The 15,724-nt window shown below is 52.8% G+C and overlaps 1 protein-coding gene and 1 pseudogene across 1 annotated transcript in view; one reads left to right on the top strand and one right to left on the bottom strand.

Moving 5' to 3' along the window:
* Positions 1 to 15,724, bottom strand: part of ANO2 (anoctamin 2) — a 374,120-nt gene that overhangs the window by 355,537 nt on the left and 2,859 nt on the right. The window lies entirely within an intron of this gene.
* On the top strand, positions 10,114 to 10,430 carry LOC110596583 (annotated as a pseudogene).

Raw genomic sequence — 15,724 nt, 5'->3', positions numbered from 1 at the left:
AATCACACACACACACACACACACACACAAAACTAGCCAGGCACGATGGCATGTGTCTGTAGTTCCAGCTACTTGGAAGGATCGCCGGAGCCCAGCAGGTCGAGGCTGCGGTGACCATGAGCATGCCACTGCCCTCCAGCCTGGGCAACAAGAGTGAGACTCCAACTCAAAAAATAAATTAAAATAAAATAAACATCAGATAAAATAGAATATCCCAACTAAGAAGACTTAGAGCAAGCAGCCAGAGACAGAGGAAGGAAGTCAGAAAAGTAAGGCATTAGGGAAAACAGTGTTTCAAGCAGGAAGGCATGGTCAATTGCACTGAATGTGGCTAGAAAGTTAATGAAGCTGAGAACTGGAAACATTCTGTCCCGTTTGGCACCGACTGGAGGACACTGGTCACCTGCACAAGAACGTCTGGAACAGAAGGCAGATTGGAGCAGGTTGAGTGAGAGGTAAAGAAATGAGAATAGTGAGTAGAAATGACTTCCCAAAAACCTGTGATATGTTAAATCTCACATTATAAAACGCAGTCATTAAGATAATGAGGTATTGGCACCAAGGCAGTCAAACAGACCAATAGGATAAAATCGAGTCCAGAAGCAGACCCACACATGCATGGACACCAATTTATGGCATAGATATCACCACAGAGCAATGAGGAAGAATGGTCCTTTCAATAAATGGTCTTGGGTCAAGTCAATAGCCTACTGGGGAAGAGTGCGTCTTGAGTCACACTTCATGCCACACACAGACCAAAAAATAGGAAATAAATTTTATGCAGACTGTAGATTTAGAGGTGAAAGGCTAGCCAATAAAGACTCCGGAAGATAACACTAAAGAATATATTCATGGCTTGAACAGAAGATTGATTTCTTAAGCAGGACACAAAAAGCACTAACTATAAAGGAAAAGATCAATACGTCGGGCTAAAATAAAATTGAGAACCCCTACCCACCAAAAGACACAATGAGTGAAAAGAAAAACCAGAAAGTAGAAAGAAGCTATCTGCTAAATATATATGTTCAACAAAAGACCTGTACCAAGAATATATAAAGAACGCCTTCAAATCAATAAGGAAAAGGGAAGACAACCCATTTTTTAAAAAAATGATTAAAAGACTCAAACAGGTACTTCACAAAAGAGGATATCAAAGTGGTTGGGGGCAAAAACATGAAAAGGTTTTTATCTCATTAATCATCAGAGAATAAAAACTAAAACCACCCTGAGACACCACTCCACAGATACCAGAATGGCTCAGATTCGGATGACTGTCTACTAAGGGTTGACGGGATGTGACGAAACTCAATCAACGGGGAATAGAAACTGCTGCAAACGCTTTGGGAACTGTTCGTTCACTAGTGCCTACTAGGGCTGAACATTCACTTACCATATGACCCAGCAATCCCACTCCAAAAGACATGCAAAAGAATCGTCATAGCAACACTCTCCATAACAACCTGAAATAAGGAGCAGCCCTAATGTCTACCAACAGTAGAACAGGTAAGTAAAACAGGCACGTTCAAACAATGAAATACTATCTCGTAATGAATCAGCCATGACGACACACAGTCATGTAGCTGAATCTCACACACACTGGGGAGCTTTAAAAAAAAAAGTCAGACACAAAATGCGTCCTGTACGATTCCATTTACAGAGTTCAAGACCAATCAACACTCATCTGTGATGAGAGCAGTGATGACCTTGGATGGGGGTTCAAGAAAGAGCGGAGGCCCGAGAGGGGCTTCTGGAAGGCTAGGAATGTTCTATTTCTTCGGCCTGCTGGCAGTTACACAAGTGCGTCCGTCCACTTAGTGATAATTCACCAAGTTGTCCACTGACATGTGTACTCTTCTGACAGGCACTACACTTCAATAAAAATCTTTATTTATAAAGCCTGGCTATAAAGGAGAGGAGCGTGCACAGGCCATAGCTGAAAGGGATAACCAGGCTTAGAAAGAGAGGTCTCTAAAACAGCAAAATTGAGCCTGTAAAAGCAAGCTGCAGCCCAGAAGCTGGCCTGTCGTTCAGGTGGAAGAGATGCCCCCTGCTGACCGCCTGGGCTGGGAGACCACAATTCTGCCCACACCCTGACCATGCATGAGAGGTGCCTAGTCACCTCACTGATCGAAACAATTACCTCTGGGCAACGCTTCCAGCTTGGAGGACTGACAAATATCACATCTCCGAGGACTAGAGACCTCACTAATTAAGAATTCCAACAACTCAGCCAAATAGCCAAAGTGCACGCTCTCCGTCTTCAGAGAGGAAACAGACACACTTAGTGGGTTCACAGCTGTCCCCCGAAACTCACATGGCCCCTCAGAGACCGTGGATTCCGAGATACTCAAGCAGGTAAGTCCATAGCACCCAGGGAATAAGAAAGCAACACTGTGTCGCGCAAAGTGCACACTCAAGTGGAAACCCAGCCTCATCGCTGAAAATAGAAGTCATGATTTAACAGTAATTGCTACTTCACAACCATTTTGCTAAGAAAATGTAAGTCTGGCAGGGACTCAGGTGACCAACAAATATTTGTTCCCTTTTTCCTCCCCCTTCCCTAGGGAAGCAGAAGGTTCTGAGAAGAGAAAAACAGCCCTATTTTGCAAAGAGCTCTGCAAACCAGGGATGCAAAGGTCCTTTGGATTCCATACGAGTGTTCCCAGAGCCAGGCGGTCTCCTGGTGCCGCGCACAATGTGCCAACTAATCCCTTTTCCTTTGCGCAGTGGTTGTTCAGATCCTTCTCGTGGGTGCCCTGGTGTCCTGGCTGTCTCCACGGTTTGGGCGTGCACGCTCTTCCCAGACCAGGCAGGCGGGGACGGTGGGAGGGACGGACACACAGCAGCACAAATGTCTGTGTTTGTGTTTCGAGCTGCAGCTGCTTATTTCCCCAGGCGCGCTTTAGAATCATTCCAAATTCATCAGCATCTTCTGAGGAGCCCTCCGAACCAGCAACGTGTTCAGGACTCAGAGCGACGGAGGGTAGGAAGGAAGAGAATTGGGACAGGGGACAGGATGTGTGAAGTAGGTGTTGAAGCCGGTTCCCCCGCCACCCAAGTTCTGGCAGTCTCTCAGGAACTGTGTCCAGCTCACCCCACGTCACAGCCCTGGATTGTGGCGTCACTGTGGCAACCAAGAGCCTTGTTGCGAGGGTGGGGGTGGGCTGGGAAGGTACCCTGGCACCCAGCTTCACCTTCTAGCTCTGGTCCAAGGTAAAGAAGGAGGAAAAGCACAGGCAGGCGGAGGCTTTCTCCCTTGAAGACAGGGTTGTCTGGATTGGGCATCTATTTCTGAGCCCCTCCTGGTCACCAGAGATTCAACTTTCCTTGCCTGATACTTAGCGCCCGTCAGAGGACAGAGGTCAATTTCAAATGCGTTTGTGAATTGGAGTCAGTTACCGAACATCCATGGGCCTCCCTCTGTAAAATGAGCCGTGCATTAAAGATTCTCAAAGGTCCCTTCCAACTCTGACTTTCTGAGTCATCAAGGGCTCACCATAAAATAGAATGGAAAAAAAAACCCTAAAATAAAATCTCATTTTAATAAGAAAAAAAAGACGGGGGAGCATTCACTCTCTCTGTGTCCGACCCGGGTCCCCTGCCAACCTGGCATGGCCGCAGCACGGCGTTCCCCAGGGAGGGCCGGGACAGGAAGCGACCGAGCACAAGCCGCGCCCCACCCCCTCCTCTGGCGCTGGGTCACTTCATCTGCTGAGTATTTAATTAGAACGGTGATGGCTGCTTAGAAAGAGCCAAGGCCAAGAGGGCAGGAAGGCGTCTCCTTGTTCTCGGCTCAGGAGACCGAGAGAGAGCCCGACAGCTGGGACAGGTCTTGGTCTAGGTCAGCCCCCCGCCGGCAGCCCTTTGAAAGCTTTTTGTGTTCGCGCTTCAGACGTCCTCCTGGGGTGGGCTTGGCCTTCAGATGGGGCCGGGCCCCCGCAGCGGGGTCGCCGGCCCTCGCCACCCCGCTCCCAACCCACTCCCGATGTGGTTTGCCTTCTGAAGGCTGGACACGCACATCTCCACACCGAGAGAGGCCGCCGCGGTGGCTGCAGAAGGAACCCGGAGCGGTTAGCAAACCCGGGCAGGAAATAGCAAGGAGCAGATTCCACCTGGAAAAATGTGGCCTTCGCATCTGGGGACAAATAATCAGAAACACAAATGCTCAGGTGGGAGGGAGATGCCTGGGACAGGAAGCGGCCAGACAGCACTTGGACAGGAGCTCGCAACATGATCCAGCGACAAAGAAACAGCCAGGGGATTCATGAGCTGGCTGCCTGGAGGTGACACCCAACGAGAACGAGGAAGGAGCAGGGGAGAGGCCCAGCAGCTGCTCCCCGCCTCCCCGGAGGTCAGGACGAAGCCGACCAAGGGGTTGAGATGGCAGCAAGTGAGGCTCAGGTCAGACGCTAGGAAGCGGCCGGAGCTCGTATCTGAGGGGGTAGAGAAGGCCCTGGGAAGATGTCAGAAGGACAGGACGCGAGCAGCCTGGTCCAGAGCCAGGGGCACGGGCGAGGTGACCTTCAGACGTCTCGAGCGTCGCGGGTGTGAGTCCGCGGAACACTGCTAGCTGGCCTACTTGGCAGATACCACGGGAGACGGGAGGTGGAGGGACCCAAACCAGCAGCAAACGTGAAATTCAAGAGCTGGGGGAGTCCACGTGACCTGCCCCGAGTTGGAGACCAAGCTGGGAAGAGAGCTTCAATATGCGGGGGAGAGTCCCTCCTTCTCAGGCCCAGGAGGTAGATCTCTTTCAATTCTCTCATTGCTCCATTGCCCGGGACATGGAAGCCCCCAAATGAGGCCCCTGAGACAAATTCCCAGGTATATTAGGCCCAGTGAGGCCAATCAAACACGTGCCATCTGAACCGTTCCTTTGCCAACAGATGGTTGCCCTGGGGGGATTTCAGTTAGACCTTAGGAAGAACTTTCCTCCTGAGTTTTTGACATACTGCATTTGTGAAGGAGGCACTTTACATCCTCGATTCCCGCAGGAGGCTTGCAAGCTAGTGTGGGCTTAGAGCTGTTTAAAGAGCAGACACCTCCTTCAACCAAAACATAGTGGGAAAATGACAGGTGCATTCTTCGATTCCAAGAAACTTGATACTTGAAAGTCCAGCTTTAAAAAGCAGATCAATGTTGATAAGTCATTTTTTAAAAAGAACTTACTGTAACAAACTACATTGATACACTTCAATTCGGGTGCAAATTTTGAGAACAGGTGTCGAATATGGCAGGCTGGACTTCTAGCTCAAACTAGGGCACAATGGTGAACGCTGTGTTCACCAGCCTGGGAATGCAAAGGTCTCTGTGATTCTAGCTGAGACTTCCTGGGAAGGCTGGGCTGCCTAGTGAGCTATGTGATGTGAGGTCTTAGCTCTTGGGAGAGCTGTCCAGAGACTCCACAAAGAATAGAGGACAAAAGCAGCTGCCTCTTTTGTTTATTTAGAGTTGGGGTCTCACTCTCTCCCTAGACTGGAGGGCAGTGGCACAATCATGGCTCACCACAGCCTCGACCTCCTGGGCTCAAGCGATCCTTCCACCTGCGTCTCCCAAGTAGTTGGGACTTCAGGGGCACGCCAGCATGCCCGGCCAGTTTTTTATTTTTTGCAAAGGTGAGGTCTCACTATATTGTCCAGAATGGACAAGCTCCTGGGCTCGAGCAATCCTCCCACCTCAGCCTCCCAAAGTGCTGGGATGACGGGCATGGCCACAACTGTCTTTCCAAAGGCAATGTTCAATAAAGCCTCACCCTGGCCATGAAGCCAGGCCAGGAGGAGGATGGGAGTTATTAGGATGGGGGATGACATCTGACTGATAGGTAAGGTCATCCCAGAGGCCAGAGAAAGACAAAAGTGTTTGAGGGATCTTTGGATCTGAGTTTAAGGAACCGGAAGCACAACTATCCCTGAGCTGCTGGGCACGTTGACATACATTATCTCGTTTAATCATTCGGTTCTTTGGCAAATATTAAGCACCAACTACATGCCAGTCTTCTTCAAAACAATACAACCAGATTATTTTTACAGATAAGAAAACTGAGCTAAGCACAGTGGCGCATGCCTGTAATCCCAGCACTTTGGGAGGTCGAGGCCAGAGGATTGCCTAAGCCCAGGCATCCAAGCCCAGCCTGGGGACCATGACAAGACCTTGTCTCTCCAATAAATTTTAAAAATTAGCTGAGCATCGTGGCGTATACTTGTGGTCTCAGCTACTTGGAAGGCTGAGGTGGAAGGACCACCTGAGCCCAGGAAGTCAAAGCTGCAGTAGCCATAATCACGCCACTGCACTCCAGCCTGGATGACAGAGTGAGACTCTGAAAGAAAAAGAAGAGAGAGAGAGAAAGAGAAAGAACTGAAGAAATATGGAATATCATCTGATTTGTCCACAGTATACATCCCTCGGTGTCTGAGCTGGGGTTCAGACTCTAGCTGGCATTCCCAGAACTTTCTCCTTTGGGAACCTTCCCAGCCCTGCCACTCTTGGCTGCTGTCACTGCAGTCAGACAGCTACCATCTCTACAAGCATGTATATGTATATGGAGACAGCAAGGTCTATGCAGGCAATTTGCAGCTACCCAAACCGGTAGCCATGAGTGGCGGCCCAGATAAACCGCAGCCCTTGGATCCTGGAGGAAAACGCATTCTGCATCTGGGGGAGGAAGAGACCAGCATGCATCTGTGTCATTCAGCCTGGCTTAGGCGAAGACGGACGGCTGCATTCATGCCCCCTTTCTGGGCATCTTAGCAGCAGGAGGAATGGCCCCGAATGCACCAGGTGGTGCACACCCGTCTCCTCCTCCCACCCCTGCTTCTGGCTCTCGCTCCCCTAGCCCTCCCATCGGGGCAAGTGGGTCTGAGCAGGATGCTGATTACTGCCGTACTTTCTTCCTTGCTTGGGAAAGGAGACGGGAGAATCAGAGGCAAAGCAGCGTTTAAGGGAGAAGCAGGAATCGGAGAGAACCTGGAGAGAAGGAAGGAACACGGATGAGGAGAGATACCAGGCTGCTGAAAGCGGGGTGAGGCTAGAGGAAGCCAGGAGGGCTCGCTCGCTGTCTTCTGGAAGCCCTCCCTCCAGCGCCAGCTGGTGGGCATCTCTCCCTCTCCTGAGCAACTCTACGACGCGCTGTCTTTGTGAGGCATGATGCTTTGAATGACCCGCAAACGTTGCTGAGGGACTGTCATCCATGCGTCAGGCACTGCACCACGGGAACAAATCAACGCAATCCCTGTTCTCAAAGCCTTTGCGGATCCCAGGACAAGCAGAGCTCTGGAGAGTCTGCTAAGGGCTTTGATAATGTTTTCCAAGTATAAAATGAAGGCAATTAGACTATGGACAACACAACCAAACACCAAATAACTTTTTTCTTCTTTTTAAAGTGAGGGTCTCACTCTGTCACCCAGGCTGGAGTGCAGTGCCACGATCGTGGCAAACTGCAGCCTCAACTTTCTGGGTTCAGGCAATCCTTCCACCTCAGTGTCTCGAGTAACAGAGATTACAGGTGCACACAACAACGCCTGGCTAATTGTTTTTGGGGTTTTTTTTTTCTTGTAGGGCTCTTGCTCTGTTGCCCAGGCTGGGGTCAAACTCCTGGCCTCAAGCGATCCTCCGGCTTTGGCCTCCCAGAGTGCTGGTATTATAGGCACGAGCCACCACACCTAGCCCCAAATGACATTTTTTTAAATAATGAGAAAGTTCATCCTTTTTTCAAGTATCCTGCAAAAAGTGTCTCTGTTTGATACCAAAATGTCTTTAACGTCTCCTTAGCTCCCCTCTCAACTAAGAGTCAGCAGGCCTCGCCTCAGACCCTCTGTAGCCAACAGAATCCAGCTAGAAGTTAATGATGTCATTTTGTTTCTGTTGCGTTTACTTTTGTAGTTGTCTATTTGTTGGCTGGTGATGTTGGCTCTCTATTGCTGATGACGACACGATATCGCCTTCTGAAATAAATTTTAAGTTTCAAAGTGAGCCCATTTAGCAAAAGTGTTCAGCAATCAACCGTACAGATAGAACGTGGCTGTGCCTAAAATTAGGAAACCAGTAAGCGGTGGTCTTCACAATCATGATCGTGACATTCAAACAACTGAAATCTGAGAAGCCTTCTGCGCTGGGGAACAAGAAGAGCCACCATCCGCAAGGGGGATGCCCGGAATTGACTCTGTCAGCCGATGCCCCCCTAACTAGACAGCAAACGCCCCAAACTTCCTCTGGGGACACCTTGTCCACTCATGAGGCAGTTTCATTTGTTCAGAAATCGGAATGAATTCAACTCCGCTCATGGGTGAGAAAGAAAAAAAGGAAAATTAAAGCACAAAGATAAACAGGGTGGGGCCGGGCTCGGTGGCTCAGCCTGTCAGCCCAGCACTTTGGGAGGCCGAGGCGAGTGGAGAGCCTGAGCCCGTGGGTTCGAGATCCGCCCGGGCCATCTGGCGAGACCTCATCTCTACAATAAATCAAAAAAATTAGCCAGGCATGGTAGCATGTGCCTGTCGTTCCGGCTACTTGGAAGGCTGAGGCGGAGGGATAGCCGGAGCCCCGCAGGTCGATGCTAGGGTGGCCGGGAGCGTGCCGCTGCACTCCAGCCTGGGCAACGGAGTGAGACTCCAACCCCCCAAAAAAAAGATAAACAGGGTAAAAGAGCCAAACTCGGCTTATTCTGGGACACTTGACAGGTCATGAAGTCTTTCGCCGATAGAAGGTGTGGGCTACGGATCTCAGACAGAAAGCAAACCCCGCAGGGCCGAGAACTTTGCACAGAGACGTGCGTCAGTGAGCCCTCCCCTTCACACCCCACGCCCAGCGTTCTTCCTGCTGTATCAAGCGGCTGGGGAAGTCCGGGGGGGGGAGGACAGAAGGCAGGCGTCCGCAAATACCGCGGGGCACAGCCACACTGGTCTGACCGTGCTCCCCACACCGTTAAGCTTAGCGAGAAGAGTCCATGGCAACATACACAACACCGTCAGCACGCGTGGGTGGCACATGCAGGAAGCCAGCTGAGAACACACACCAACTCGGGGGACCCCGGGGATTCCCCTCTGAAGCCTTTCAGGGGCTCCCAGGTCTGCACAGAACCACAGAACAGCACACCCATCCAGTTCCACTCCCTCTGACTTCCTATTCCTGCAAAGGTGCTAAGACCCACCAGCCCTCTCTGAGGCCTGAGAAGCCTCGGCTCTCCGACGGCCTGAGGATGAGCTAAGTGTAAGTTCCCTGGGCTGGAAGAGCCCAGGAGGGAGGGAGAGGCAGGGTTTTGACGAAAAAATCCACAGCCAGACAGACCCAGCCCTCGACACCTGGGAATAATCGATTCCTGAGTGGAAACTCAACAAGGCAGCAGTAACAATACCAGCGGCCACCTAGTCCAGGCCCAGACTCCCACCAACCCCCTGGGTTTCTAGGCTGGACACAGGGTCGAGTTGCTGGCCCTGGTGGAGGGGCACACAGCAGACGAGACTCCCGGCCCTGCACTGCTCAAGGCATGGTGAAAGCATTCTGGAAGACATCAGAATAGAACCAGGGCTCTTCAGGCGTCGTCAGGCCACAGATGACAATTTCGTGAAACTTGCTGGGGTGATTCACGAACCCTCAGACTTTAGCTCCCGGGCAGGCTAAAGAAGAAAGAGAGGAGGTGGGGTCTCCTAACAGCATCTGTCCTGTTCAGCGGACAGTGACGTGGCCAGCAACCCTGCTGGCTGTCCTTCCTTTCACCTCCATGGCAGGCCAGGTCTGCTTCCCCGCGAAGGAAGGGCTTGTTTTCCCTCACTGTCACAGTGCACACAACAGGGAGGCCGAGACGACGTGGGGAGAGCCCCTGCGTTGGTGAGTGCTGGATACAAACAGGAGCCTCATCTCCCATGGAGAAAGGCCATCACCCTACAGAGACTCACCGATGCACTCACCCCTCTGTTCACCCAGGACAAGAGTCAGCCTTGTGCCAGACTCAAATCTGTCATTCCAGCACTTTGGGAGATGGAAGCAAGAGGACGGCCTGCGCCCGGGGGTTCGGGACCAGCCTGGGCAACTTGGGGAGAGCTCATCTTGACAATAAATTAAAAAATCAGCTGGGCTTTCTCTGCAGGCTTGAGGCGTGGTGACAGCAGACGCAGTCTAGACATGCAGAACAACACCAGCGAGCGCATGGACTTATTATATGTGCCACAGAAATGCACCGCCAGCAGCTACATCATCGGTGCCAAGGAACACATGTCCATCCAGATGAACGTGGCCGAGGTTGACAAGGTGACAGGCAAGGCTCATAGTCAGTTTAAAACCTACACTATCTGTGGGGCCATTCACAGGACGGGCGAGTCTGATGACTCCACTCCCCAATGGGCCAAGGTTGATGGCAGCGTCTCAAAGAACTTTTGACTGGAGAGATCATAGATGTGGAACATTTGTCATAAAGAAACAGTGAAAACCTTCAAAAAAAATTAGCTGGGCGTGGTGGTGCACACCTGTAGTCCTGGCTACTTGGAAGGCTAGGGCGGAAGGGTCGCCTGAGCCCAGGAGGTTGAGGCTGCAGTAGCTGTGATCACGCCACTGCACTCCAGCCTGAGCGACAGAGTGAGATTCTGACTCAGAAAGGAGAAGGAGAAGGAGAAGAGGAAGAGGAAGAAGAAGGGGAAGAAGAAGGGGAAGGGGAAGAGGAAGAGGAAAAGGAAGAGGAAGAGGAAGAAGAGGAAGACTTCCCAATCCATCAGCCCACCTGTCACTCTCCCAGGACTCTACACACGTCTGTTGCTACACTTTTAGCAACAGTTGTGAGGTTCTCTTGGGTCGGGTCTGCTTTTCTTTGAAGGAAGGGACCATCACATCTTAATCGCCTCTGAATCACGAGCTACCACAGCCCGCCCAGGAGCTGACACCCCGTAGGTGCTCAGTAAATGTCCGCAAGGTGAGAAGCAGGAAAGAGGGACACAGACCCAGCAGGGCAGGTCGCCCCGAAGGCTGCTTCCCTTTCGACGACCTTTACAGCTGTCATGACTGCCCAAGCAGCCTCAGATTGACACAGACCTTGATCTAATTGAATGACAGACGGAGAAAGCCTTCTTTCTTTCTTTCTTTCTTGGCCGGGCTCGGTGGCTGAGGAGAGTGGATTGCCTGAGCCCGTGGGTTCGAGACCAGCCCGGGCAACTTGGCCAGACCTCGTCTCTCCGATAAAATTAAAAATTAGCCAGGCATGGGAGTGCGCGCCTGTAGTGCCAGCTTCTTGGAAGGCTGAGGCGGAAGGATCGCTGGAGCCCAGCAGGTCGACCTTGGGATGGCCATGAGTGTGCCACAGCACTCTGGCCTGGGTGATGGAGTGAGACTTCAACAAAGGAAGGGAGGGAAGGAAGGAAGACTTCTTCCTCGAGGTGTGTTTCAGAGCCCAAGGCATCGAGCAATGCTGTGAAGAGGAATGATGAACAGAGACCAATCGACCCCCAACTCTCTCTTCACCAAGTACAGAGATTGAGGTAAACATAGCAAGCAGCTGGGGTGATACTCAAGACATTTAACAACCAGCACAGGATATTATCAAATCAGAGCAGGCACCGGCCACGATACCTCATCTCTAAACTAAAAAAAAAAAATTAAATTAGTCAAGCACGGTGGTGTGTGCCTTTAGTCCAGTTACTGGGGAGGCTAAGGAGGGAGGATCGCCCGAGCCCAGGAGGCTGAGGCTGCGGTGAGTCATACAGCTATACCAGGGACACCAGTCAGATGGGAAGACAATAACTTTGCTACAGGGAAAACAGACCCAACAGAAGAAATGTGGACTCTCGTCGCTTATTCATTTGCATTTACACAGACTCTGTAATATTCGTATTTAATATTTTTTTTGAGTCGGAGTCTCAGTCCATCGCCCAGGCTGGAGTGCAGTGGCATGCTCACGGCCACCGCAGCCTTGACCTGCTGGGCTCAGGTGATCTGCCTCAGCCTTCCAAGTAGCCAGAACGACAGGCGCGTGCTACCACGCCCGGCTAATTTTTGATTGATTGTAGAGACGAGGTCTCGCCAAGTTGGCTCAGGCCATCCACTCGCCTTGGCCTCCCAAAGTGCTAGGATGACGGGCTGAGCCACCAAGCCCAGCCCGTATTTAATTTGATTAAGGCAGTGAGTAGCAACATGAGCTTGTGCAAAAATCACACCCACTCTCTGAGTTTCCTTCCTGAAAGAAACTCCCTTAAGCCTCCCAATTCTACTGCCTTAGGATCCCGTTCTCGCATACATCACAGATGGCAGCGGGTAACAAAAACAACTCGTGAAACACACAGCCAGCTAAAGCGGTGCACAGGCCAGAAACCCTCTTCAAGGACAATTGTTACATCCGCTCACCGGCACCCTCTGCAGGACAGACTCCTAGAGACCCCAGAAGTGTTGACAGAGGAAGGACGCCAGACGTAAAGACGCTGGAGGTTGGCAGCGCACAATAGCTCAGCCTGCAGTCCCAGCACTTTCCCAGGCCAGGATGAGAGGACTGATCAGACTCAGGAGATCGAGACCCACCTGGGCAACAAAACAAGACTCCATCGCTACCAAAATCAACCGGGCGTGGTGGCGCATAGCTGTAGTCCCAGAAACTCGGGAGGCTGAGGCAGAAGGCACGCCTGAGCTCAGGAGGTCGAGGTTGAGATGAATTGTGATTGTGTCACTGCACTCCAGCCTGGGCACCAAGGTGAGACCTTGACTCAAAGAAAACAACACACACACACACACACACACACAGCCCCAAAGAAACTGGGGAAGAGCCACACCCAGCTCCCTTCCACCTCCATGTGAACTCCCTCGGTCTGCTTTTCGCTAGGCCCCCTGTCCAATTTTGTTAAAAACCCAGACAGTGCTCATCTCCGCAGCCGGGTGAGTGCCCAGGTCAAATGCCACCCCTGGGCATCAACTAAGGGAGGAGCAGGAGAGACATAGTGTCAAGGCCCAGCCCTGCTGCCTGCCAGCGTGGCAAGGTGCTTTGTGTTTCCTGGGCCGAGGGAAGGGACACTCACCCTCCAGCCACCTCAGTGGGTTGCTAATGACCTTCAACTGAGAACACTGAGTGGTAAGGTTTTGATGGCAAAATCTTTGAAGAAGGAAGTGGCTATGTCCCTGGGTCGGGGGCGGGGGGCTTGCCTGCCCTGCCCCCCCTTGCTTGCCCTCCCTGTCCCCGCCCCAGGCTGCCCAGAGGTCTCGCCTGACATCAAGTTCTGCCAGCCCTGCTGCGCCATGGCTCTCCCCAGCTGCACCATCCCGGGGACAGGGACCATGGGGATGTCTTTGTTGTGTTCCCTGAAGATCCCTTGGGGTAGGAAAGAAGCAAGTGAAACGCCCAGAGCCCCAGCCCGCAGACTCAGGGCAGACAGGAACACCCCAAGGCCAGGGGGAATCGTCACCCTCTTCCTAGTCCTTAGCACAAGTCGACTAGGGCAGCGCGACTGCTCCCCACACTCAAGAGAGCATGGCAGCGTCACCCACAAACAGCGGGGACTGGGGCCTCGTTAAACCCCACCTTCTCATTCTCCCTGCACTCACTACAGCCCTTCCTAAGAACGCAAGCTCCTCCCCCTGCCGAGATTAACTTGACAACGGATTGACAGGGATCTGGGAATCCCCAGCCTGTGGCCACACGCCACTCCCCTCGCCAACAGCCAGCCCTCTGCGGATGCCAAGGCAGAGCAGGGGGCTGGAAGACTCCGGGGACACCGCCCCCCTAGAAAACCAGACAGCAAGGGTCTCTGAAGATTTCAAGTCCCGGTTTTCTCAGCAAAGCAAGGCTGGGGAGTTAGAAGAAGCCGGTCCCACCTGAGTTCTCTCTGGGTGAGAGCGAGGGAGACAGCGGCAAGTCTCGCAGGCTGTCGGGTGATCCCCTGGAACCAGAAATGGGCCACCAGGCTGGCCTTGTGCTTCAGAGGCCAGAGCAGCCTCGAGGGAGAGCAGGCAGCCCAGAGGCTGGTGGGCTCACTGCTCCAATGCCACAAGCTCCCCTGGGTCGGGGCAGGAGGTTTGGGAGAGAACGGGAGGAGGTGAGTAAGTCGGACCCCCCCAAAGGCGGAAGACTCCCTAGGTCGATCTCCCTTTTGATAAATAACGCCTGGCCTCTGCAGAGAAGCGCTATGAATTCTGGGACAGAGGAACAGGAAACTACCATAAAGTGCTTGGCAGTTCTCCATGGGGTGACGAAAAGCCCAGAAGGTCTGAAGCGACGAGGTTCAAGTCCCTTGGCCAAGTCGCTCAGCCCCTCCGAGCCTCATCTCTTCCAAAAGACGGAAGTGACACCCCCTCGCAGGACAGTCACGAAGACCAAACAGAGGGGCACAAAAGAAAGCAAAGCCGCACATGAGAAGGCCTGCAAAAGGCACCCAGAAAAGCTAGTTTCCTTCCTAAAAACCATGGAGTAGCTCAAGCTCTAAAGACAGAGGGCCTTCCAAAAGCCACCCCCGCTCCTTCCAGAGGCCCTGGAAGACAGAGGGTCCTATCAGCAGTTTCATCAAAAAGGCTTCCTGAAAAGGAGCCGGGAAAGGAAGATGGTGACAGAAGTCAAGAAACCGTGGCCACTGGTTTTAAGAGAGTGAGGAGACATTCTGACTGTCCTCAATCCTCTCCAGTAAGTGGGCCCTTTTGGGAGGGCAAGCTGTCACACACCCGAGATGTCCCCTGGGCAGTAGTTTGGACTGAGACGTCAGACATCCAGGCCCCACCGGGCCTACGGGGTGAGGAGTCCGGTGTCAGGGACATCCTAGGGCCGGGGTAGGAGGTCTCCTCTCTGCAGAGTGAAAAGGACTTGGGTCACTTCTGGGCTCCCAGCTGACACCAAGTCAGACAGGAGCATTCTGCCCCCTGACTGAAGTGGGGGTGCAGGCCTCCCAGCAGACACACTGTCCCTTCCAAGCCTGACTGCCAGGAACAGCCCGATCTGCTGGAGTTGCCAGGCTGAACTGGCTAAAGCCTTTGCTGCTGTCAGTTACCTAGTGACCTAATCCCAGGAAAGCAGGCCCCTAGCCAGGGCATGCCTGGACTCCCGGGCAAAGCCCTCTCCCCCATTCCCAGTTCCAAAGATCTGACGGCCGCCGAGATGGAGTTTGGGGCCATGCTGCCAGAACTTCAAGGCCTACAGGGCGGGAGAAGGTCTTTCGCTGAAGATCCACACGCAGGTCCTTCCGGTCAGCCTCAGGCACTGCACTGCGCCTGGCTCTGGGACTCCCTCTCCCTCCCTCCGCCAGACACACGGGGTCTCAGCCTCTGCCCTGCTGGCTCGCTGGGTCGGGGCAGGAGGTTTGGGAGAGAACGGGAGGAGGTGAGCAGGTGGGACCCCCCCAGAGCTGAGTCAGGCGGCCTTGATTAGCTCACCCACTCCACAGCCCGTCGGGACTGGCGGGCTGTCACTAACTCTGGAAGCTCAAGGCTGGGTCAGTCTCCTGAACCGCTGAAATCAGCATCCCATCTGGAAGTGATGCCATCTCCCAACAGGTGGCCTTCACTTGCATGAACTGCTAGAGGGCGCAGGTGTCTCTGTCACCCCTAAGGCACTCCGGGGATGCCTTTAAATGAAATGCTAATCAAACCAGGCTCGGTGGCTCAGCCTGTAATCCGGCGCCTGAGGTGAATGGATTGCCTGAGCCCACGGGTTCGAGACCCACCTGGGCAGCGAGACCTCATCTCTACAACAAACCAGAAAAATTAGCCAGGCGTGGTAGCGTGTGCCTGTAGTTCCAGCTACTTGGAAGGCTGAGGCAGAAGGATTGCCGGAGCCCAG

This window comes from Carlito syrichta, unplaced genomic scaffold (assembly GCF_000164805.1).
Source record: "Carlito syrichta isolate Samal-C Ts95f unplaced genomic scaffold, Tarsius_syrichta-2.0.1 Scaffold311146, whole genome shotgun sequence".
Taxonomy (NCBI): Eukaryota; Metazoa; Chordata; class Mammalia; order Primates; family Tarsiidae; genus Carlito; species Carlito syrichta.
The sequence above is the reverse complement of the archived record's forward strand: the minus strand, read 5'-3'. Positions and strand labels throughout refer to the sequence as shown.